General features: G+C 40.9%; 1 protein-coding gene and 1 long non-coding RNA gene across 11 annotated transcripts in view; one reads left to right on the top strand and one right to left on the bottom strand.

The window, feature by feature from the left end:
• The window catches only part of ZNF385D (zinc finger protein 385D), a 567358-nt gene that overhangs the window by 183135 nt on the left and 357697 nt on the right, over positions 1-26526 (bottom strand). The gene's annotated exons all lie outside the window — the stretch shown is intronic.
• Positions 1641-11065, top strand: LOC309515609. The gene is made up of 4 exons (XR_014212567.1): positions 1641-1749; positions 5309-5400; positions 9645-9765; positions 10438-11065. It is a non-coding gene; the product is annotated as an uncharacterized lncRNA (long non-coding RNA).

Here is a 26526-nt window from a genome sequence, read left to right as displayed (position 1 = left end):
AAAGTTATTTTAAGCAAAGTATTGCATTTCTCCCCCAATCCCAGCTCCAAATGAAATAAACAGTGCTGGCAGTGCATACCATCAAAGTATTGTGTGAATCACTTCTCTGTCTTCACAGTACCACACACAGATGACGACATAAGCATCGTATAGCCTAATTCTAATAGATTCGTATTGGCAAATCTAATTCCCTTTTAATAAAGAGAAGGGAATAGAGAGATATAATGAGGGCCCAGCCCTTTCATTGTTTTGCTCAGGATGCAAGCAACAAGAATATGGTAATAGAAGAAGATGGAAGAAGAAGAAGAAGAAGATCTGATCTTCTTGTCTATAAGAAAAAATGGATGTCTTAGGCCAGTTCACACATGACCTGAGACACTATTGCAACTGACATCTTGGATTGGGGGTAGGCAGCAGTCTCTGGAGACAGAGATCAAAGACACAGATACTAAAATGCACTTGTACTTCTAAGAGGAGGTGCCCCGGGTCAGATGTGATGCAAATTGACAAGGCAGCATGTGGAAGGCTGCACTGCCTATGTCTACAGGATGTTGTTTTTCATTATGATCAATTGTTAATTCCTTGGGTAGCAATATCAGTTTCAGATATGCTGAAGAAAATAAGAGCCCTAAAATTAAAAATCAAAGCACACGGAAGTACTTATCTTTTAAAAATGGAATCTAATGGGACGAATGCTTTATTCCTTCAGAAAGAGGATTGACAGATATAATACTCTTAAAGCACAACAACTTAGTCCTAAAGGCGCCAATAAAAATAAGCCCTGTTTCATTCCAGCAGTGAAGGAACCACAAACATCTAAAGAGAAGAGAAATCATGGGTGTTACAGAATCAGCAAGGTAAGGGTCTGCAGTTTATCATTTTCCTGGTTTGATTGGAGGACTGCAGGGAAGGAAGAGTAGGAGAAGGTATCACACCCATCACTATATCTTGCAGATAAAGTACGCAGATCCATTAATTTTAAATTCAGATGAGGCAATGGCACTGTCTAAGCATGAATCAGGTGAGTTTCCACAGAAGGCATACCTTTCCTTTTATCTCAAGTACTGCAGACAAAATATCAGCAAGTTTATGGACACCTAAGGCTGGAAGGGGTTTAAGCAGAAAGTTGTTCCTTCAGTCTCTCAACATCATATGCAGGTGCATTCCCTAAATTCTTTTCTTGAAGAGAACCCAGAAATAAAGAGCCTTCTAGGTGCAAGTAAAAGCCCCTCCTTGCTTTGTTTTACACAGAAGCAAACCCCACCCACAAGGTGTCTACAGCCCTGTGTAGGAGGAACCCATTCCTGTGTAGATCAGTACCTCCCAACCTCTGCCCACCACAGACCACTTGGAGATTGATGAAGGTCTTGATGGACCACTTAATATTTTTTATCCTTGATGTAACAGTTGTAGTGCACTGTTCTAGATGCTGCTTCATTGTGTTTTTACAGGCATGCCACAAACTACCTGAATGAAGCTCATGGACTACCAGACTATAGTCAGGGAACCCCTATTCTAGAATCTGGAATCATTGCCATGGTCCATCCCTCACTCAAGGAGTCACCAGCTGATTATGATCTCATGCAACACAAACAGTTAAGATCTTGCAAATCTACAGGACCCAACAAATTAATAGTCCAGTCAGACTAAGATGTAACCAAGACCACAAATATAATTGAAATCCTATGTGTCTACTCAAATCCCACTGACCCTATCCTAGGATTAAGAAGTTTTGAACTCAGTGAACTAGTGAGTAGACATATGCAGCACTGCAGGGCAAACACCATATTCACTAATCATTGGAAGTCCAGATCAGCCTCACTATGGCTTTTGAACCTTGGTATACACTGTCTTTATGTTTCCGGTATTTATTCTCCAGTTATGAGGACTAGAAACATGCATTTTTATATTGTGTTTTGGTCCTGGGAACAAAACTATATTCTAAGTCCTGTTTATTGCTGGGAATGAACATCTTCACCCCCATAATAAAGCACATAATATAGTGAGGCCCCCACAAAAATTAAATTACCAAGACCCACTGCAGCTGCAGAATCTAACCAAAGTCAAAAATATATTCAAAACATCCATTAACCATTTAGGGTTGCTGTTTGCACTTCTGTAACGGAACATATGAGAAAGCAAGTCAGCAGCCGATCTTTCTGGCAAAAACTCACAAAACAAATTGAATGCAACTCTGAGCCAAATTCTGTATTTGTTTACTTCTTTGTATCTTCACAGCAATTTACAAAAAAGCTTCAAATTCTCAATTTAACTTGAGCCAAGTTTCCCTCCCCCCAAATGAGTTGCATAAATGTAAGCAAAAGGAGAATTTGTCCGTATAACAGTCAGTCAGTGATGCATTTCAAACATGCAGCACTTTAAGAAGCAGCTTCCAAGTTCACATTCTTATAATTCATGAAGGGAAGAAGCCAAAAAAACAGTCTCTATACTGAGACATGTGTCTGGGAAAGCTCTTGGAAGACTGCCTTCCATTCAGAAATCTCAGATGGGGCTGAAACCACACGCATGCAATTGGCTGTTGTAGGGTTTTTTTAATGGACAGGTCCATTCGCATTTCATTTATAGCCCGCCTTTTCTCCAAGGACCTCAATCATTCTGCACGCCCTACAACACAGCATGCCTCTGAGGTAGGTTAGAGAATGACTGACCCAAAGTCACCTAGTGAGCTCTGTGGCTTACTAGGGATTTGGGCCTGGGCACACCCCACCTAATCTGATGCTCTAATCACTACGCCACACTGATCCTTAATAAACATGAAAGAGCATGGGTTGGGCAAAGGATTCTGTGAAGGGAAAAGAGATCCAGGGATTAAAGGATGTGTGAGATGGGCAAGAAAACTGTAGTCTTCCACAGCCTTCCACGGCCACAGAAGGTACTGTATTCCCCAATAACTGGCTCAGTAGTATCTCAGTTACAGATAGGTAGCCGTGTTGGTCTGCCATAGTCAAAATAAAAAAAATTCCTTCCAGTAGCACCTTAAAGACCAACTAAGTTATCTGAAGGAAGAAGTGTGCATGCACACGAAAGCTCATACCTAGAACTAACTTAGTTGGTCTTTAAGGTGCTACTGGAAGGATTTTTTTTTATTTTGACTAGTGGTATCTCAGATATACATTACTCAATGCTTGTGATATCACTGGATGCATCCACAAAACAATACATACAGCATCTTATTATATTATATATATATTTGTAAACCACTTTGAGGTTTTTTACAATCATGCTGTTTTCATTGGCTGTTTCTGGGAAGTAATTCCCACAGAGTTCAGAGAGATTTACCCTCCTTTAAATGGGTACAGAATTTGAATTTTCTAATGATTCCTAGCATGGAAGTTGTCTTTTGCACAGCTGTCGTGCACTGGTTCAACATGAGCTATCCACTACAAACCCAAGGTCTCATTCCTGGTCGCTCACTACCTGTTGAGTGCCCAGTTCAGCATATATGTGAAATTAAGGAAGATTTTGCCCTGACATGCATCATTTTACACTTGTTTACAATGAAATCACTTTGCTATGTTACCACCCATTCACTCAACACGGAGATGTCTTTTTAGGACTTTTCACATTTTGTTTTAATGACCCTGAACAAATTATTATTGGCAGTTCACAATATAAAAATACAGGATAAAAGCACAAATTTAGTATTGTCAACAAACTTGGCCACCTCACTGCTCACCTCTAACACTAGATGGTTCATGAACAAGTTAAAAAGCACAAGTCCCACTACTAATCCTTGGAGAACACAGGACTCTCCATTCAGAGAACTGTCCATTTATTCCTACACTCTACTTCCTGTTACTTAAACAATTCCTGATTCACAAGAGGATTTCTCTTATTCTGTGACTGCTAACTTTACTCAGGAGTCTTTTGTGAGATACCTTGCAACACAATCACCTCTGCTGACACACTCAAAAAACTCTAGTTACGGGTAGGTAGCCGTGTTGGTCCGCCATAATCGAAACAAAATAAAATATATTTTTTTTAAAAAAAATTCCTTCCAGCAGCACCTTAGAGACCAACTAAGTTAGTTACAGTATTGATATGAGCTTTCGTGTGCATGCACACTTCTTCAGTCTCTAAGGTGCTACTGGAAGAAATTTATTTATTTATTTATTTATTTATTTATTTATTTATTTATTTTGCTTCAAAAAACTCTAAAAGGTTAGTGAGACAGGATAGGATTCCCTTGCAGAAGCCATGGTAGCTCTGCTTCAGCAAGTCTTGTCCTTCTAAATGCTTTGTTATTTTACCTTTAACAATACTTTCCAGCACTTTTACGTGGATGGATGTGAAGCTACCGGTATCTGTTTATGTGCTACTTACTTGAGAAAATCTGGAATGTGTATGCATATAGTACATATATAATCTTATAAATATAATAATGCATGCAATAATGCACGAACTGTTTGCATTTTTAGCAGAACTGGGGTGGGTGGGAGTGAGTTACTTCTCACTAAGTTTAAGGAGTGAAATGAGAATTGGGGGGAGGGGGAATCCATCCCTAGTAAAGGGTTGTGTGGATACAAGTGATGGCATGCCTGAAGAGTTATAAAGAAAGGAGAGCATTCCATTTTTTATATATAATTGCTCACTTTTTTGGCTTGCAAAAAGTACTACACTTCAAAGGCTCAAAGCAAAGGGCTTCCTATGAATCTTATTAATTAATTCAAATCCTGTCTTATCTTCTAAACTTCATCCCAACTGATGGCTCACACATTGCCCCATGCTAAGAATAAAAACGTCACTTACAGGCATGCCTTCCACAAACACAAATTAATATTTAATAAAATTAATGTGCCTGCTCAACTATTGCGGTTTCCTGGAAGCCTCTCTTTTGCTTTTGCAAACTTGCAGGAGGCAACCAATAATAGATCTATCCTTGGATTCTTACTGGTTGCCTATGATGAATTTCAATTTGAGAAGCTGACGAGAAGGTTTTCTGTGAATATGTGCAACAGTGCATCCAGGGACCGTTTTGTTGGCAGAAATGTAATAATGTGCAACAAAAGACACAGGATGACAAAACGTTATCAGTTTAGATGCCTTGTAGGGTAGATGAAAAGTTCTCGCACACTTGAGAGGTTTCCATTCCCCCTCCCCCCAAAAAATATAATTTCATCTTTTCTAGCCTAGACGGCTATTGGAAACCTAAATGTACTGTGCTGTAATATGAAATAAAAAGAGATTGGCAAAAAAAGATTATATTTAATCTTTATGTTTGCTTCCCCCAATCCATTGCTAAAACATTTGGGAAAGTTAAACTAAAATTAACTTTTGCAAATTTTAGTGAAAGAAAAACCATTCACAACAACGTGAGAAGCCAAAAGCAACTGGAAATGTTTCCAAGTGTGCAGAATCTTCAGCTTCAAGTCAAACACAGTAAGTGCCCTGGCAAGATATGTAGATTATCTTTGTATCCATCTAGAACTGTTTCAGGAAGAAACTGCAGAAAAAAATATTTCCAAGGCTCTCCTGAGACTGACTGCCAATAACAACATTTATGCACTTGTGGTCCACTTCCTTTGCATGATGGCACCACCCAAGAATTCACATGTAGTATCATTTGTTTGAAAGTGCTTCTAACATTTTAAAAAAGCAACAACCCTATCTTGCATTCATCACTCACTCTCTCTCACACACACACAAACACATTTTTGCAGGTGCAACTTTTGTATATATTAACAGAATAATCTAATAAATTGGTTAAGATACTTACATATGTAATCACATCTAATGAAATGTGCCATTCTTTTATCCATTTATATTTAACTATTCACTATATAGCTCCCTGCCCCCGGCCAGGGTGTATGGGGTGTTAGGGGAAGGTTAGTACAGTGGTACCTCAGGTTAAGAACTTAATTCCTTCTGGAGGTCCTGAGGTACCACTTTAGCTAATGAGGCCTCCTGCTGCCGCCGCAGGATTTCTGTTCTCACCCTGAAGCAAAGTTCTTAACCCGAGGTACTATTTCTGGGTTAGAGGAGTCTGTAACCTGAAGCACCTGTAACCTGAAGCGTCTGTAACCCGAGGTACCACTGTACCTCTGGTGAGAGACTTGTTGTGCTGCTTCTGGGGTAGTTTGCCCACCTTGGTCCCCATCCTGCACTTGGCTCTCATCTGTGGCTCATAGAAGCTGTCAGCATGTGACAGCATCCACACCCCAGGAAACATCTTTGACTGGCTGGCTAAACCAGGTGAGGGAACTGATAGGTCTCAAACTCTCGGTGAGTTAGGGACTTCCTCTGCATGTGAAGATAGGCCCCGACAGGCTGAGCAGATGAGACCCATTAGTGGGTCCAATGGTCAAGAAGGCAGTTTCTGAACATGCTGTAGAGGGAAGTGAGGGGCAGATGGGGCTCAACAAACTGGGAAGGTAGCCCATCTAGGAAATGAAAAACTCTAATCCTAAACATCAGATGCCTTGTGGCTATATTCTTTAATGAGAAAGGCTTCAGGAGTAAAACCCAAAGAAAAATCCATACCCACTGCCTTGCAGGACATCTTTGAGAGGAATAAACCCCACACAAATCCAGAGTGGGGTCCCTAAGACAGTTGGATGGCACCTTGTACGCCTCCTTCCAGCAATTCCTGCAGCCAAGCTTCTGCCAAACACATTGCTCTGCTTTCCTTTGGACCACATCAGCGAGGCCAAGGGTCTAGCTGTCTGGGTAGCCCACCAGGACCTCCACACACACCCCAAAGAGGTCACTCCGGTACTACTAACACAGAAAAATAAAATGCAGAAGGCAGCAGTTCCAAGTTACTGGTCTCTATTCCACAGCAGGTGCTGTTATTTGGCTTCACCCCTGGAGGTGCACTCCATTGTCGATGCCGAGTTTGCTGACCCCTGATACAGCCCATCCACAAAAGTCTCTGGCCCCAGGCTTACAATTTAAAAAACACAGTGCAAAAAGAAAAAGAGGAAGGGAGAAGGAAAATACAAAATTGGGTGCCAATTGTTCAAGTTAATCCATAATTCTCTGTTCAAGAGCAAGATTTCTAGAAGTTGTCAATCCCCAAAGATTAATACAACTTTGGGGGTGCATTTCCACTCCAACGGCATACTTCAGCCCAGTTACATTTTATAATGGCGATATAGCAACTTGGTTCTGTGCCTAAAAGAAACACATGCTAATTCCACTTCCCAAATTGCATTTCTTTTCTAGAATCACAGAATACGGGGATCAAACTTGCAACCTTGGCAATATCAGCACCATGCTCTAACCGACCAAGCTATTAAGGCTGAGGCTGCTGAGTTTTGGTGTGTTTTTTTTTTTTTTAAAAAAATATTTTTTATTAAAGATTTTCTTGATTTACTAGTCACAAGAGCAGTTCGCTCGATTTTCCTGTCCTCACTAGACAAAACTACCAAATGTGGTGGCTGTTGTGCGTATGCTGTTTTTTTCACCCTTGAATCAGAGGTGTCAGTTCTGGAAATCTGCAATATTTGTCACCATGAATACTATTTAACTGCAGCAGTACCCAAAGGAACTCTGTATAGCCGCCTGTGAATACGACTGGAGGGACTTAATTAATCTTCCTGTCACTTCCATGATGCTTTTCATTAGTTTAGCTGCTATCTGATCAACTGGCCCTTTCTCTATTGGAAATGGCTTTCCAGAACCTGTTTCTGCGGCACTTTCAAGAGGTAAACAAAGACTCACCTTTGACGGGAAGAGTCTTTGCAAGTCTTAGCCGTGCAGACTTTATCAGTTCAATTATAGTTCTTGCAGCAGTTATATCTGCAACAATGCAGGGTTTTCAACAGATTTGAGAACTATGGAAATAACTAATATTGAAAGATGTGGGGAATTTTTTAAAAAGTCAAACTAATATCATTTCCCCCATCTTAATTTCAGATTAAATATTTTGCCACATAAAGTATCTTCCCCTTAAAAACACTACCAAAATTCTCCTTTTCACTAATTATGCCTACTATATCTTCCACTCCAAATTCAGTCAATTTTCATGGGAAATAATATTCTTTAGGAATGGGTATTGATCAAAAATGTGTATCAGATGGTGATTTTACTTAATGTGCTGGTAACACTATCTCATGGTAATTTGCTAATATGGCTAGCTCATGGTTTAATAATAATAATAATAATAATAATAATAATAATAATAATAAATTATTTATACCCCGCCCATCTGGCTGGGCTTCCCCAGCCACTCTGGGCGGCTTCCAAAAGAATATTAAAATACTATAATACATCAAACATTAAAAGCTTCCCGAAACAATGTGAATCCAAATATATTTCTACCTGTTTCACACAAGCATGCAGCAATCTGTCAACACTGCTCATGCAGAATATGACCTTCATCACTGCCTGTAGCATCTAAGGGCTCCACAATCATTAATGGATGTTTAGTTTCCCAATGCTCCTGTAAGGTAGAGAAGCATTATCTCTGTGGTGCAGATGACTAACTGATGCACAAAGCAGATTAAAAACAGTGGCAGGCAACACCATCGTTTAACTCCCTCAAGCCCTTCAAAAGCTCCACACGGAGGAATGCTGTAACGCAGCACAATAAACCCCAGGGATAGAGAATTCTCACATGTGAAGCGTCACTTGCCTTTGAGTACTCTCGCATCACACACGGTGCAGACCCAATGGCAGAACCAATTGGATGCTCCTAGCAGTGCACCTGCACATTCCTGCCCTGGCTGTTACCCTACCTCACCCCAACACCATCCCAGTAAGCAACAGTGATATCACTGTGGGATGCAGCGTTCCCCACTGCCCACTCCCCACTCTTCCAGGCTACAGTCCTGGGAATAATTTGCTCAGAATAAGTCCCAGGAAGTTTCCAATAAAATACACACAGGATTTCGCTTTTTATTTTCTCACCCTTCAATCATGGGTAAAAAAACCCAACAACTTCCAGGTGTTAACCTTGGACAGAAAAAGGTCATTTCCAAATAGAATATCATATTATAACCAGCATGCTTGCCTTGAAAAGAAATAAAGGCAAAGAACCAAATTCTGCTAAACTTACTATCATTTACTCTAGACGAGAGTGAGATTTTTAAAAATATTATTTTGTAAACACCTAGGATTAACTGGTTTTTTAAAAAGAAAAAGATTGTGGGTTATTTGTCTTGTATTATGCCACTAGGTATCAAAACTATTCCCAATTCACTTATAAAGAATTAACTTGCAAGGGAGAGCTTTTTCTGTGCTCCCACCTTTTCATCTGACTGACAGAGCCTTTTGGCCTCTTAATTTTGACAGTTAATTTGCATAGCCAAATACTGGTCTATGTCTGGGCACCACTGTCTACTTATATTCTTTCCTGCAATTCTCTTTTGATGTTCCATGACTCCAAATTTAATTATGACTCCTGAAAATACTCGGCCACTATTTTTGTCTATTCAGTAACTCTATCCTCTTTGCCTTGAACAGATTAAAAAGTAGGACTTAAACGTGGTCTACCTAACCCTCACTCCCTGCGATAAATTAGCTTCACAATTTATCAGTTAAATACCGTACTATGCTTCTCGACTGCATGATGAGCAACATTTTTAATCACTAGAATGAGAAGCCTGGTTTTTCAGAATGTATCAGAAGCTCATTCTCTTTCCCCTCTCCATCTCTCTCTTTCTCTCTCACTGTCTGCGAAGGATGGTTGGTTGCTGTTTCTTTAATGGGAGCTAATGAAGAGGAAATAGATGGGAATCTGTGTGTGCATTCGTGAAAGAGACACACTTCAGAACACGAGGAAAGGGGCCTGAAAGTGACCAGGTAAAGAGCAGAGGGTAGTTACCCAGGGTGCATATCAGATTTGGATGAATCCAAAGTCAAAGCAGGGTGCCTCAGAAGGCTTGTCATGGGTGAAGCAGGATCTCTATGAAGCAGCATGAGTTGAAGCAGGGATCCCTGAAGCACTTTTTGGTGCCTCACATATCCTGGTTTCAAACAAATGCTACAGGCAAGTTTCTGCTAAAAGCAAAATTAAATGTCTTTAAGGTTACCATAAGGAAGAAATACACTATTGCTTGCAAGAAGCATCAGTCATTTCTGCAGTTACTGATTGTGACTGCTCTACTACTTCTTATTACTCACTGTCTCTCTGTGTTGTCTTCACTGACACATCAGTATGATCAGAGGGAATTGTTTTACCCAGGTTGGATCTAGACACATCAAAGAAGCGTTTCAGTTAAACGCATTGTAAACTTTATATGAGAAATCGGGTTAGCAAAAATGGAACTCTTCAGCGCCATCTGGTGTCACAGTGTTATAATCATATACAACGCATATAATGCACTTTTTCTTTGCCAATGTAACTGAGTCCCCAGAATGTGAATTTCTTTTAGTTCCTCCCTGCCCCCCATAAGCTTTTATAGGTGCCTAGCACAAAAGTACCTGAACATATTTGTCTGTGATTTGACATTTTTGTTTTGTTTCTTTACCAAGGAACATTGTTCTCATGTTTGCAATTCGCCAACAAAACACATGGGGGAGATTAAGTCCCTTCTTTTTTACCTGTCCCAAATCTGTAAAGGTTGACCTTGCAAGAAAACCACTTCTAACATTTGACACAATTTATTCCCTCAGAAATGGTGGCTTTGCCTGCAGATTTCATCGAGGTCTATCCCAAAATAAACATAAGTTATATATGTTTCCTTAGAAAACGTTTAATGATACCCAGGACAGCAAAACCTGGACCTATTCACCTGTATTTTTGCAGGTCTTATTCATTCTGGAAGGGGTACTATGCCGACAAATTTTATCCACTTATGTAATACAATAAAAAATGTTATAGCCATTTCCCCTCAATAATTTTCCAGTAATGGAGTGGGGATAATGCAGACACAGAAGGACCCCTGAGACAAAATAGCCAGGCTGCTCTTCAAACACCAATTCAGGGACTGAACTGAATCTTCTCTTTGGTGCACACATCAAGTATGCATGTGCAAGTGTGCATGAAGGATCACCAATTTCACAGTTTGGAAGAGACAGAGGCATACAGAGAGAGAAAGTGCTGAGTTGCTAAACATACATTGTGTGTGCAGGCCCTCTTTGGAGGGATATTACATTTGTTGTGAACTGCTCTGAGATCTATGGGCATAGGGTGTTATACAAATTTAATAAATTGTTGTTGTTGTATGTGGTAATGGATCTCCTCCCTTACATGAGTGCCTCTTATGCCTCCACTTTTACTTTACTTATGCCATTGTTTTAAAAAATGCATTTACATTATGTTACAAAATATTACAATATTACCATTTATGTCTAGTGCTCTTGCAGCCAAAGGGGGGATAGGTAGCACTGGCCCTAAACCTATCACCAATTGGGAAACTGGAGAGAATGCAACAGACAGACAGATGATAGCTTGATAGAGGTCTTAGTGATGTTGCTACAAAAAAAAATTCAAAGCAATAGATGGGGAGAGACCAGTAGCTCACCAGGACAATATCTATGTTCCTCTATTTGATTTTTTTCTCACTGAAGTACGCTACAGGATCCCGCCCTTGCTGGAGACCCACAGAGATGAAATAGATTGCTCGCCTCTTCTTCCCTTTGGCAAATGACTGTACTGTTGAAATGGCGACGAGATCTCACTAGCCTATTTATTCTGAAAGTTTGTAAGTGATGCCAATAAAGGTTTGATGATGATGATGATGATGATGGGGAAATCTGTCAATTTTGGTTCCTCTCAGTTCCTCATTTTTCCAATCTTAAATTTGGTTCATCCATTTCTGCATACACTTGTGAATGGACAGGCTGCAGTTAATAGATGGAAGGCTGTTACATAATACATATGGTTTTCCATTGTTGATTGATATTATTACAGTATTATGTTTTAAATGATGCAACTTGGTCTTTAGAATACATACACACTTATACTTGCTATTAAGTCAATATGTCAAGAAAGGCTTCCACATAGCTTCCTCTCTGAAGAAAATATGGCCTTAAGTATTTCTTTAAAAAATGTTTTTCATGTTAATCTGTATGGCTATTGCTTGCCAAGACCCAAAATGGAATGACTGTGTATGCAATATTTACTGTATTTCATTATAAAGTAGTACTGGCAAACATACTCAAGGGATGATACCTCCACACATGGAATGATGCTTCTGCTCTCTCCGAGCCATTTAAATTTATACTGCAGTGAGGTAGAGAGCAACAGGGAGAATAAGCAGGAGACAACTAGTAATAGAATATTTGCATCAACAGCACATGTAACACACACACACACACATACACACACTGTACTACAACTCCCCGGAAATCATTCCTGTGTAACAGCTGAGACATGTGGCAAGATATAAAGAGCCCGCACTGGATCAGACCAAGGGTCCGTCTATCTAGTATCCTGTTTCCCACAATGGCCAACTAGATGCTTCTGGAAAGCCCACAATCAGTGATATTGCTGCAGGAATGCTGTGGCTGTATCCGTAAACATCCCTAGTCTGATATTACATCCTTCACGAGACTGTCGCCTTTGGCGGGTGAGGCAGAGTTGTTAAGCTGCATTGCATGGATAAGATTTTGAATAACTGAACTGGCCTAATTGCATCAGTCATCTTTTACTCTCCCCCATGCTGTCTTTCCTGAGAGGTAACAGAGAATTTTGTAAATGTAGTACAGACATTGGGTAATTGGGGTGGGGGGGCAGAGTGAAGAAGAAAGCAACTGAAGTAGAGAAGAGGTTTGCCCACTTCTTCGCTGTGAAACAAGGAAAGGGCATACAACTGAGTTTCCAGTGGCCGCACCTACATATATAATAATAATAATAATAATAATAATAATAATAGTAATAATAATAATAATAATAATAATAATTTATTTATACCCCATCCATCTGGCTGGGTTTCCCCAGCCACTCTGGGCGGCTCCCAATTGAATATTAAGAACACAATACAGTGGTACCTCAGGTTAAGAACTTAATTCGTTCCGGAGGTCCGTTCTTAACCTGAAACTGTTCTTAACCTGAGGTTCCACTTTAGCTAATGGGGCCTCCCGCTGCGGCCGCGCCACTGAGGCACGATTTCTGTTCTCATCCTGAAGCAAAGTTCTTAACCTGAGGTACTATTTCTGGGTTAGCGGGTCTGTAACCTGAAACGTCTGTAACCTGAGGTACCACTGTAAAGCATTAAACATAAAAAACTTCCCTAAACAGCAGGGCCTCCCTAAAGTCTTTTAAAACTACACTGTTTCAAATAAGGTGTCCCTATGTTGCTCCCTGAATATCTGAATGAGCTTTCTTTTGGTTCATGCACATTACCAGTGACTGTTGGGTTACTTCTGTAACAAAAGGCTACCATTATCATAATATTTCTGTGGTTTGCCAAGACTACAGTAATGTCAACAGTCTCAAGACCTCAAAACAGTGAGTCCTGCCAATAGAAGCAGGTGCCCAACCCAGCCTCTGCAATAGCACAGGAGGAAAGGTGGCTGCTATGGTATCTCCTGGCTTAATTCACACAATATGGCATTTCCAACATGGGAGTCGATTCTCTGCGGGGGAACTATGTGAAACCTGGGTGGTAAATACACAAGTTTCTATTTTGCCATATGAGCACACTTTCTGCCATGTGTGCTTGAACACACGTATATTCAAGCTATAATGAAGAATCTATGGCACTTACTGCACCGAAATAACTTCCCTATGGGAAATATGTCTTTTGTGAAGTGGCCTTCCTAACAGAAGAGTGATCGTGTCTGTGTGCAGCTGAAATTGACTTTGAGTTCTAATCCCCTTCTTGACACATATACCTTTGTCAGACAAGTATCTTTGATAATTAGCTTTCCCAGGAGAATCAAGCCAAAGGAAAATATTTATATGAGGGGGGAAATGAGAAAACTGACTCATTCAATTTAGAGTTTATATAATAAGCGAGAAAACACAAAAAGAACATTTCCTACAAAAGTGTTTGAATGCAGAGCGCTTAACACTAGAAATATTTAAAACTTCAGATCAGAGCCATATTAGCTGAAAGAAGGCAAATAATTCAAAAAGCAAGTACTATTTCAAATTCCAGCTTTAGCTTCAAAAGCTTAATGTTAGTGCACTAGTTTCACGTAGATGCCTCAACAAACTTCTTCAAGCTAAGGTAATTTAAGAATGGTTTGCTAGGGACATTTTATGTATGGTAAGAGCTCTTACATCAAACATATTGCAGTTAAGTACCCAGCGCTTTTCTTGGCAACGTTGCACTTAAGACTACTTTAATTGAGCACACATAGAACAGAAATGAGGCAACCTCAGAAGGACTTGGCAGAACCAAGAGGCATCTAAAGCACTGAAGAAATATTAAGATTCTCTGGAGCAAACAAATTTTCAGGTAACTTTCCTTTTTTGGGTTGTTGTTGTTTTTACCGCATAGCTGTTTTGGTGCTGCCTATTTAACAAGACAGTAGAGTACTGCTGCTATCCTGATCCCAATAGACTGAGCAATAAGGAATAAATGAACATAATACTTTCATGGAAACAACACTAAGAATGTAGGGTATTTTAAACAAATAGGCTTGTAGATGGATCCCACTGACTTGCAATATTGTAACACCTAGTTGTCTCCAACGAGGAAAGCAACTTGGCCTAGAAACCCTCATCTGCTACAACGTGATAACGAACTAAGAGTTACGGCAGCTCAAGGATTTTGCTGTTAATATCCATTATTCAGAATCCAGAAGATCCACATTTACTTCACAACTGATCATAGAAAGACATATTCTTCCATGCCAATTTTTAATTAAATAATAATAATAATAATAATAATAATAATAATAATAATAATAATAATTTATTTATACCCCGCCCATCTGACTGGGTTTCCCCAGCCACCCTGGGTGGCTTCCAACAAAATATTGTCCATCAAACATTAAAAGCTTCCCTAAACAGGGCTGCCTTCAGATGTCTTCTAAAAGTCTGATACAGTGGTACATCAGGTTACAGACACATCAGGTTACATACACTTCAGGTTACAGACTCCACTAACCCAGAAATAGTACCTCGGGTTAAGAACTTTGCTTCAGGATGAGAACAGAAATTGTGTGGTGGCGGAACAGCAGCAGTGGGAGGCACCATTAGCCAAAGTGGTACCTCTGGTTAAGAACAGTTTCAGGTTAAGAATGAACCTCTGAAACGAATTAAGTTCTTAACCCGAGGTACCACTGTAGTTGTTTTTCTCTTTGACATCTGGTGGGAGGGCATTCCACAGGGTGGGTGCCACTACCAAGAAGGCCCTCTGCCTGGTTCCCTGTAACCTGGCTTCTCGCAGCGAGGGAACTCAGCTTACTGACTCTTCCTACTGAGAGCATTGCATAGCAAAGAGTTTGTTGTTTGTCTATTGAAGGCCCAAAGATGAAAGGACCAAACTACTTTTGGTGGGAAGTCCATGATTTTTGTTCTTTACATATTCTTAAAATTAATATCAGCTGCAAACTAGGAATTGAGGAGGGCAGAATAATTGGCAGCATGGCTACTCAAGGGAGAGGAGGAATACAGAAAGAGAAGCTGCTGGGGAGCTGAGAATTTTGATTGGACAAATGAGAGAACGAGGTATGTAGCCATACTGTTGTTGTTCAGTAAACAACAACAAGCAGCCTTGAGAAAACTGCAGGATTATTCTTCACAACTACTTTGGGCCAAAGAAAGATATAACCAGAGATGCAATTTCTGGGTGATAGAAATAAGTCTTGGTGACGGTAGAATGGATGTGGAAGTAACAAAAATCCTGACTCTCACTATTTGAATAGAACCTGCCCTTCCGTCTTCTTAAAATGACCTTTTGGATAGAGATAGAATGATGACCTTCTAAGAGACATTTTATTCTAGTATTTCAAAGCAGAACCACAGTTTGTCAGTTATTGATTTTAATTGCAGTTTAGCATTTGTATTGTTAAATGAAATTGTCCTCACTAGTAAACTGCCATATCAATACTCTGAACATTCCACTGTATTAGTACTGGGACACAGAAACAAAATATTGTGCGAGGTCGGATTTTCCTGGGAGCTTTTGACCCACATAATTTCAGTAAAGTTCCCTTGCAGAAAATCTACATGGAGTTAAGAAGGGTCTCAAATAGTAAAACAAGCTAAACGACGTCTCAAAAAAATCTAACTTTTCTTAAACTTAGTAAGAAAAAATGCTTATTGTTGATGTTGTTGTTGTTGTCAATTCAATAACAAACAGAAGATGATTTTCTGCATTGGCAAAGGAATGAACTAAATGGCCTTTAAGGTTCAGTCTAATCACTATTCTTGTGTTTCATTTGAACTGATTCCCAACATCCGCAATTCACTCTTCACAATTCACCCCACATTTAAAGCACACCCAGCAAACATTTAAAGTGCATGGGCTTATCCCAGAGAATCCTAGGAAATGTAGTTTGCTTGGAGTACTGGGAATCATAGCTCTGGAAGGGGGCAACTACAGTTGCTAGGATTCTTTGGAGGGAAATCATGGGTTTAAAATGTGTGTTGGGTGTGCTTTAAATATATGCTGTGGATCTGCCCTGAGAGGGTGAGGGGAAGGTAATAAACACCCCCCTGGTCCTGATCTTTCCCTTGAGGAATATGAGGGATGATATGCAAGTTAAGGATCTAGTGCAGGGGTCGGCAAGGTTTACCTCACCTGGGCCGGTTCACTCCAGCAGAGATCCCTCTGTGGGCCAGATTGCGGGCGCACGGCCGCAATTTCAGGCGTCTGCCCAGATACAATTTCCGATGTCTGCGTCTGCGCAGATGCAATTTTCGGCATTTGACCATGCGCAGACACAATTTCCAGCACCGTGGAAACGAGTCCCCGCACCCCGTTGCGCTGGTTTAGCACAGCACACGGGGACTCATTAAGCAGGCAGCTTGAAGAAGAAGTAGTAGTAGTTTGGATTTGATATCCCGCTTTATCACTACCCGAAGGAGTCTCAAAGCAGCTAACATTCTCCTTTCCCTTCCTCCCCCACAACAAACACTCTGTGAGATGAGCAAGGCTGAGAGACTTCAGAGAAGTGTGACTAGCCCAAGGTCACCCAACATGTGGAGGAGTGGGGAATCGAACCCGGTTCACCAGATTACAAGTCCACTGCTCTTAACCACTACAGCACCCTGGCTTGGTTCGGGGATGGCTCGTGGGCCGGTTAAACGACCCCTGTGGGCCGCTTGTGGCCCATGGGCCTTAGGTTGCCTACCCCTCATCTAGTGAGCGCACACCCCATGCCACAAAGCTGCCACAGAAGGGAACAAAACTTAAAAATACTTCCCGTCGCCTGCCTCAGAGGTCTCTTCAAGAAGCGTATGGAATCACTCTGTAATTATTTCTATGCAGATTCCATACATGCTGTGCAGAGTCACACGGGTCAGTTCTCCCATCCCACATCACTAAAGAAATACTATAGATGAAAATGTCAACCTGTATTTTAAGCTATATAATGGTATATTATTTTCTTGCAGTCATTAGTGAATGCTTCCCCCCACCCATAAGAAAGCTTGCAAAAGTTGTCAGCTTTCAAACAACAGCTTTGTAATAAATACTCCTGTGCCCTTCAAACAGGCAACATTTTCCAAGCCTTAACACCACATTAAATCATGCTGCCAATAATATCTTTGGGAGGGGAAAAATTGAATTCTTCAGGCTTGAATTTAATTACTTTATGTAAACTAGAAAATGTCCACAATACACTTTGAGCGAACAGCTTATCTTGGCAATTGTTAAATTTTGTTTTGTTTGAAATATTTGCATTTTGATAACTTTGCTCTCCTATACGCGGCATTTATTGATCTTTGTCAGGAACCCATTTTCGGTACACTGTGTTACCTTTATTTTGCATAAAGATTGAACTGGAGCACTTTTCTTATATAGTACTTAAGGTGGGGTTTTTTGTTTGTTTGTTTTTTAAAAAAATGCTTTTCAGAGAATGCAGGATGGAAAATCAGAAAGTCAAAACATAAGACAGATTTGTGGTGTTTTTGCTGCTTTCCTTCATGTCAGTTGCTTGATAGTGATACCAAAATTGTTCACAGTTCAAAAACACATTTCTGAGGCATGAATACTCACTGCACTCATGAAAGCCCAGGTGACAAGAATTGCACTTTATATTTAGAATGTTGGCCTCTTTTTCCAGATAGCAGTATACTAAATGCTATTTGTTCTATTTATTTATTTTTGTTTGAAGTTATCACTACTGGTTTGCAAAAAAGCAGATCAGCAAAATCCTCCCCCCCCCCCCGCATGCAGAATTCAATGCCAATGAGTGTTACATTGTGGAAACAATGGATGCCCCTCCTTTTATCTGACGGACCGAAACTAAACTGAAAAGCATTCTACAATCAATCAAACAAGACCTGCCTCCACCTGCACTTAATGGTTGCTCTTGAAATCCATGGCAGAACAATTCTTTTTAGTGAATCTGGAAGGGAATTGCATCAGAAACTTTACACACTACAGTACATATTTCCAGCAAAACGTATAACTCTTCACATCCTTTCTATTTCTTAAATTCTAGAAAGCTCAGGAAGCAGCTGAAACATGTCAATATAGAGCTTGATGCTTACCAAATCGGTAAATCAGTTTTCCTGGCATGAGCGCGGTGTCCATGGGCAACTATTTTGCACACAACAATATTCTTAAAGAAAGAATACTGAAGTGATTTCAGGGGTAGCTAATAAGGAGGTGCCCTCCAGTTGTTGTTGAATTACAATTCCTATCATTTTTTCATCATTGACCATGCTGGCTTGGGCTGATAGAAATTTTATGCTATTAACTTCTGAAGGGCACCACTTGGCTATTCCAGGTGTGTGTGTGTGTGTGTGTGTGTGTGTGTGTGTGTGTGTGTGTGTGATATTCAGCTCTGTTCTACAAGCCCCACATGCCTATGGAACAGCAGTGATTTCTATTAAAATGCTTCCCATTTCCCCCCAAAAGTGACACCCAGAGCTAAACTCTTGCCTCAGATTAAAAACAAGAGGGCACCTCAGATAAACAGCAGTCATGAAGGATTATCTGGGATGGAATGTGGAAATTTTGATAAGATGAATGCAGCCATGCTGCAAATAGAGTCCAGCTGCATATCGCAGCTGATCTGGCTCCAACAGCTCTCCCAAAAATGGAGCATGGTATATCCCAAAAGGGGACATTTTAAGTACAAAATCACACACGCTTGCACACTACTATATTTCTGGTGGCTGAAACCACGGAGCTAGCTATTTCAAAGAAAATGTCATTGGATCACTTAGTTGCCATTCTGCAGTTTCTTCAGAACTGGCTTTATTATTCAAAGGAAAGGAGAGAACACACAGTAAGACTATGTACAAAGTCTACTGCAAATATTTTCAGACTGCTATGTTGCTTTGGCAATTTTTCCTATTTAGACATTCCTTTGATGTATAGATTATTCCTCCCACCCCAAATGTTGAGCAACCAAGAAAGCTGCTGCCATTGCTTCACTATTTTTTTACAGGCCTAAATAATAACCAGTCTCTCTGTTTGAACCCCATAATGCCTTGAAAACTGTGCATGTACAGACATCTGAATGCTCTTCAGGAGTCAAACTACTAGACCACTGTTTATTGCTATAATAATAATAATTTATTATTTATACCCCATCCATCTGGCTGGGCCTCCCCAGCCACTCTGGGCGGCTTCCAAGAAATAATTGCTGCAGGCATTGGCAGACTTTGGGCTCTCAAACTTCAGTGGTAACCTGTGCAACGCTAAAAATTGGCACCCTCTACCAACATTGTTGTGGTGACCCCTGCAGCACGGCAACCAGTGTAGGCACACCGATCACACAACCCAAAAACCGCCTCTGTTGCATATTCTCTCCACTTCCTTCTCAGGCACAGCTGCAATGAGAACTTTCTGCTTCCATTTTGAAATCACTTCTGCTTGTTGTTCATCTAAACCAGGGCTGAATATAGACATATATAAAAAACACTGTGAAAATGCTATTTTAAAAAACGTTTTAAAATATATATAGAATTTCCTGTTAGCTCACCATCGCCATCTAGTGTCACATTTGTATAATGCACTTAAAACACACTTAAAACGTTATATTTGCAGCTGTATAGCTGAGTCCCAGGACAAAACTGTGATTAATTCTAACTATGGTTTTGTGTCCCTACCCCCACAAACAAGCTAACTACAAACTGGTTTATAAATGAGGTGTATATAAACTAGGACGCAGGAGAAAAGCACAAAGCAAAACAGGAGCAGGATGTGGAGTTTGAAGGGTTGCTATTAAGTGTTAGATTCTGATCTACTTAGTTTAGGTGCATCTTAGAGGCTGGTTTCCCATACCTAGAAGGAAGCTGAAATAACTGGATTTGAATGTATGGATTAGAGCTTTAGAAGAGTCTTGAACTGAATGAGATGAGGATATTCATTTTTTTAAAAAAAACATTTACACTAAAGATATGCAGAAGCTGCAAAAGCACCTACGTGAGCTTTAAGAACTGACACATATCTGTTCAAAATTGCAACATGGAAAAAAATGTGTTCTGTGTAGCTGTGTTATTTTGAGCAGCAGATTCTGCCCACAGAATGTACATAAATCTTATTTAAGAATGTATGAGGGAGCTGATGGGTATCAGGCATCAAATAAAGGCCTGTCAAAGAGCTGACTCTCGATAAGGTATGGCAGCCATTGGCTTGGCAAATCTCAATGTGAAAACTCCAGACGATCAATACTGTATTAATCATTTAGTCTCTGCTAGCTGAAAATACACTTCTTCCCAGGGAAAAGCTCTGGCACCTGTCAATATAGCAAATATTGTCACTTTGGAAAAGCAGGCTTAATAATTATGGTAGGAAGCTCTAAATTGAATTAGTAGAAGGAGCTTTGAAATAACTGTGGGAATACAGGAGCTTTAACTTCAGGGGCGGGGGCTTCGCACCAAATGGAGGTCAACGTCCCAAGGAGAACCAGTGACAGAGGTCTATGGATTCCTAAGTTCTTCAAGCCTTCCAAAGGTTCCAAAAAGATGGGGGGGGGGGGAGACAAGAAAAATGAACAAACATATATTTGCTGTTGTTTATCTCTGCACTGCCTGTTAACGGCTTGTGTATAGGACACATTCACCGCTGCAGTTGCAGGTACATGTGCCTCTTAGGATGAAAATATTACACAAAGCTAGTCAAAAGGCTGCATTTGATGACCGAATAGTTATTGACATGACATGAAAACAGGAAAAGCCCTTCCCATGAGTCAATTTGCAAAAGCGAAGTTTTACTGCAGCTAACAGGGTGCCATGGGGCAAATGGATGTGACTATCATAAAAATGGGGGGGGATATCTTTTTTTAAAACAACAACAACACAACAACTTGTGTTTTCTTTTTTCCTCTTTAGAATGGAAAGAAATGGGATGCCTATAGACACAGTTATTGTAGAAAGTTGCAGTTTCAGTACTGGAAGCATCCCTGTTCAGTGTTTACGCAACTATAGTTTAGTGTCATGTTTTAATCAAGCCAATATATCTTGGGCAAAAGAAAAGGCTGAGGAGTAAACCCTACAGAAATCTAGAGTGGAGTCCCTAAGTCAGTTGGATGGTACCTTAAACGCCTCCTGCTGGCAACTCCTGCAGCCAAGCTGGTGCCAAACACATTGCTCTGCTTTCCTTTGGACCACATCAGTGAGGTCGAGGGAGGAGGTCTTGTCATCTGGGCAGCCCACCAGGACCTCCATACACGCCTCAGTTAGGTCACTCCAGTACTACTAACACAGAAAAATAAAATGCCTCAATACACTGTTAGGATATAGTTCCGTTCCTCCTTAAAAGGGACAGGCATGACTATTGTGTGTCACATGCCTGTTTACATTTCCAGCACAGTCTGCTGGAAACTTCCGTTTTGTATATAGCTTTTGTGTTTCTGCTCTTTTGCCGGAGACGAAGGGAAGCAGACATGTTTTCCTTTGTTCCTGGACTATGCTGAATAAATCCTGTAAATATGCTTACACATTTCTCTGTCCGCCTCTTCTGCTGTGAGAAGATTTACGCACTCTGCTGAGAGAGCGTGCACGGGTCCCTAAACGTATCTGAGGCTCGTGTCGCTAATTGATGCTGTTCCAAGGGAGACCAGCTGCCAGCCGATGGCTGGAGCCAGCTAGGGGCCTGCCTGATGCCTGCCTGATGTCCCCGTCTCCCCGGCAGTATCCCACCATACACCATGCCACCTGCTTGCAGAGGTGTAGCTGGGGGAGGCACTGGGTGCCACACCGCGGGGGCGGCACTTACCACAGGGCCTGCAGTGCACCCAAGCCACATGTCTCTCCTGGGAGTGATGCAGTGGCTCGGGTGCCTGCAGGCTCTGCGCTGCCCAAAACGGCAGCGTGGGGCTTGGATCCGCCCTCTGCCTTCCACTCAACCACCCTACAGCTGAGGTGGCAGTGAGGCTCCACGCAGCGCGCCCTGCCCGAGTGGCTGGCTACATCGCTGCCTGCCTGACTTTAATAGCATCAGAGGCAGTATATGGTAAAGAACTCCTTCATCACTCTCCAGTATTAATTACAGTTCAAGCCAGACTATAACGCTGGGTGTTATAATTCTTGCCTAAAGTATCATCATACATGGACTATATTAAATTAGAAATAGGAAATTGATAGATCAGAGGCTTGTCATCTGACTTCCATGGTGGTCCATGATCCCAGGGACCTCTTCATTATTTATTAAGCGCACTCAGTCTGTCCCCCACCTCTAGTGCCAACAGCAACAGCAAAACCTCCCTCTTAGTATGCAATGCAGCAGCTCAGCTTCCATTTGCCTGTGTTTGAACTGAGACTCTGGATTCAACATAGTAGGGGAGGACAACTGCCAAAGCCTCTGCTAACTGTTCACAGTTGGAAAGTGGGTGTTGCAGACTTGGCTTGTGCCTCAGCCCATACATGAGTAAGTCAATGGGTGGTGCCAATGCTGTTGGATTTGCCTCCCTTGGCTCAGCTCAAAACGTGGTCCCTGCGCAGAATTATCTTCTCTCTTTAACAGAGCAGAAGAAGAGCAGAAGAAAAATGGAAACAATAAGGATCAGGATTTAAAGGTCCCAAGGCAAAGAGGAGGATGTTCTCCTATATATGCAAGTATGTGTGAGTGGTGCTTATAAAAGGCACAAGACAAGTCACCCACTTTGCAACTGTGAACAGCTAGTGGAGGCTTTGGCAGTCCTCCTCCCCTACTACAGTATGTTGAATCCAGAGTCTCAGTTTGTTGTTGTTTAGTGGTTTAGTCGTGTCCGACTCTTCGTGACCCCATGGACCAGAGCACGCCAGGCACTCCTGTCTTCCACTGCCTCCCACAGTTTGGTCAGACTCATGTTTGTAGCTCAGTTGAGTCTCAGTTTAAACACAGGCAAATTGAACTAAGTGCATATAGGATCAAAGGCTTAGAGAACTTTCACAAGAGTATATGGTATGAAGGCAAGGACACAATGGCTGTTCAACACCATCCCAGTGGCTGTTGCTTGGTACAGATGAAAGCACATTAGCGAAAACAAATCCATTCTCCCCCCTCTCACTCTCACTTCATTTTGCACCTTCAAGTGGCGCTAAGGAGCAAAAGAGAAAAGAAGTGCAAAACTAAAACTTACATGAAATTGACTGGAACAAAAGATCAAGAAGCATGCCTGTAGGGTAATTGACAAAACAAACCAAATGTCCCTCCTTGCAGATTTTAGTTCTGTAATTGAGGAAAACGCATGATGAGGAGCACCTTGACATTGTTTGAATATCTTCATTGTCTTCAGTGTTATAGATTAAGTTAGCATGGATTGTGCACTGATCCTTTGCGATCTAAACTTTTATATGTATTTTTAGAAAAGGAGGAAGAATTCAGAAAGATGACCCTGGAGATGGGGGAAGGAGGCAGCAGAAGCTGAAGAAACATAGCAGCCACTGAAGGGTGGATATATAGGATTCTCATTCTTTTGGAGGAGGTGTTGGGTTTTCTTTTTTAAAATTTATTGAAAACGACCAGCCATAATAACAAAAACAACTCATCCAATCACAATTTAGCTAACTGATGTGGTATAAACATAATTACAGATCTAGAGTTAGTGGGTGTTAGAAGATGGTAGAACTTAGATAATATTTGGAGTATTAAAGGGAAGATCCCATGCCAGTGGAAAAACACAGACCCGGGCCTCACCTGGTACAGAGGCCATTAACACAACAAAAGTGTTGATGTCCCATCACAGAGAAATCATTGGGTCTGTGCCTCCAGAGTTTGTCAAGGTTATGCGTAGTGATGAAGGTAAAGTTGCAGGAAAATTGCTAACTTTAAAAACCAGGCTTGAAATAGGAAGGGTGAACACATTGATGGGGAGGAGTTGCTTGGAGCAGGGATTTAAATAAAAATGAGCAGAACTGGAGGCAGAGGCCATGAGGGGCAGAACCATCTTAGCAGGCTGGGGCAGAGAAACAGGAGTCATGTGCAGGATGCCTTGAATTCCGGTGCTGTGCTGCTGTGGGGAGATGTAGTGCTATGAACTCTCTTCCTCCACCGAGACCCAGGTGTATATAGGTGTAAAATATATATTATATCTTAAAACACTACAGTTGCTGACGTGCCTGGATTCCCAATGGAAACACAACCCTTGGTAAGCGCCTAGAACCCCCTAGAATCTTGGGTTGGGGGTGGCATACAACTTCTGCAACAATATTGTTATACTCCACTCCCAATATCCACAGCAATGCAAGATTCCAAGAAGTTCCACGCACTTACCTGGGGTCTGCGCTTCTTTTCGGACAATGAGGCACAGGGGAGACTGTGGTGTCTTTAAGATATATGGTTTGTTTACACATACATACAACCGGAGCCTACAATTGAGGGAAACACAGCATTCACCCCCCAGTAGCTTCTGGCTTCTCTCATAGGCACAGCAACATCATTGTTCTCTCTCTCTCTCTCTCTCTCTCTCTCCAGCCCACAGCTTACTAACTTCATTTTTACATAACTCCTAACTGCCATTCTAAAACTCTCTCTTAAAACACTGGCATTTTAAACTAAACTCTCAGTTGAGGAAGGAAGGAAACCAACTCATTTACGAATAAGATTCACTTTTGATCATTTGTGTTGCCTAGATGGCTCATCTCCAGGCCAACAACTCAAAAGGAAATTAACTAGCACATGCTGATTTCCTATTAAAGTGTCTACTACATGGTTAAGATAGTTTGCCGAACATAGCTTTTCATACATGCTTATTCCAGAAGAATAAAAGTGTCTAACACACAGCTCAAATGCACACATGGGCCTAGCCATCGTCTCACGCAAGAGACTAGCCTCTCCTAATTAGCTTCTAACACCTCAAGCCTTAATTAAACTCTAGAATCTACACACTCATAACAATATCTTTCTCTCACACATTCGTTCACACCCAGAGAGAGAGCAATGTGATTATTTCAATATTTCAAAGTAAATAATGCTTGAACTCAACCAACAGCACCAAATCCCAGCTGACTTCTGGGGCTGATATTTGTAAAAGCAACTGCCTGGCATACAAGTGGACCTTCTGCTCACAATACTGATCACATGGGCAATGGATTTAGTATGTCACATTCAAATAATACACATTGTTTAAAAAATCTTATGGGATAAATCACTATTACTTAACAATAGACCTTAAAGATATTGCGATGGGATTCAGCGTTACAAGATCAGTCCACCTAGTAATCAGTTTCTTCACCCTGGTCCTTATCAGTTCACTACAGGAAATTATTGTCTGTGGTGGCAAAAGTATTTGCAATAAGTATTACAAGTCCACACACACAAACTCATGTGAAACCTGAAAGCATGAAAAATGAAGGTATTAGGAAGTATGGTATATTCCCTCAATTTCAATGCAACCACTTATTTTGCTTTTGGCCTACTTTAAAGTGAACATTACCTTCAAAATCTTTTCTGTCAAACTGAAGACATACACGGATGTCAAATTTGCTGCTTGAATCGCCCAAAATGATGACTAAAAAACATTCAGCCGAGTGTAGGTTAGCCAGTATCTAATCTAAACGACATGAAAGTGCTATTTTATGGTCTATAGAAATGGTGCTATTAATTATAGACATTGGAGAAAAAATATTACAAGGTTCTCTAGAGAGAAAAGCAGGGAAAAGATCACTAAACAGTTATAGTGCTCATGATGTTTCACAACTCTTGCTGCTATAAAGCTAGAAAAATTAGTGGGCTGGGATCAATATTTCACAAATAAAGAATGTGCAAGAGCAGTGTATCTGAAGTACAGAGACGTCTGTAAAAGGGTATCTGGAAAATTCTGTTCATACAGCACACACACACATCTCTTTTGTTCCTTTTCAACAATACAGGCTTTTAAGAAAACAGCTTAATTTCTGACCTAAGAATGAGGCAGGTAGAAGGATGGGCTCCCTGAGGCAGCAGCAGGGAGAGAAAAGTAAATTTAGGGTTCAAATTTCAAGGTACCTCTGTAGCGAAGTTGGGGTGGGGATGAAGTGGTAGACAAACTACAATATTGGTGAAACTAGCTACTCATAATTTTAGTTATAGTGTTTCTCTGTGTCAGGTTGAACTAAAGCAAGTATTCTACATTGGAATCAAA

The sequence above is a fragment of the Podarcis vaucheri genome (genome assembly GCF_965113315.1).
Source record: "Podarcis vaucheri genome assembly, chromosome: 12".
Taxonomy (NCBI): Eukaryota; Metazoa; Chordata; class Lepidosauria; order Squamata; family Lacertidae; genus Podarcis; species Podarcis vaucheri.
This window is presented reverse-complemented; position numbering and strand designations above follow the sequence as displayed.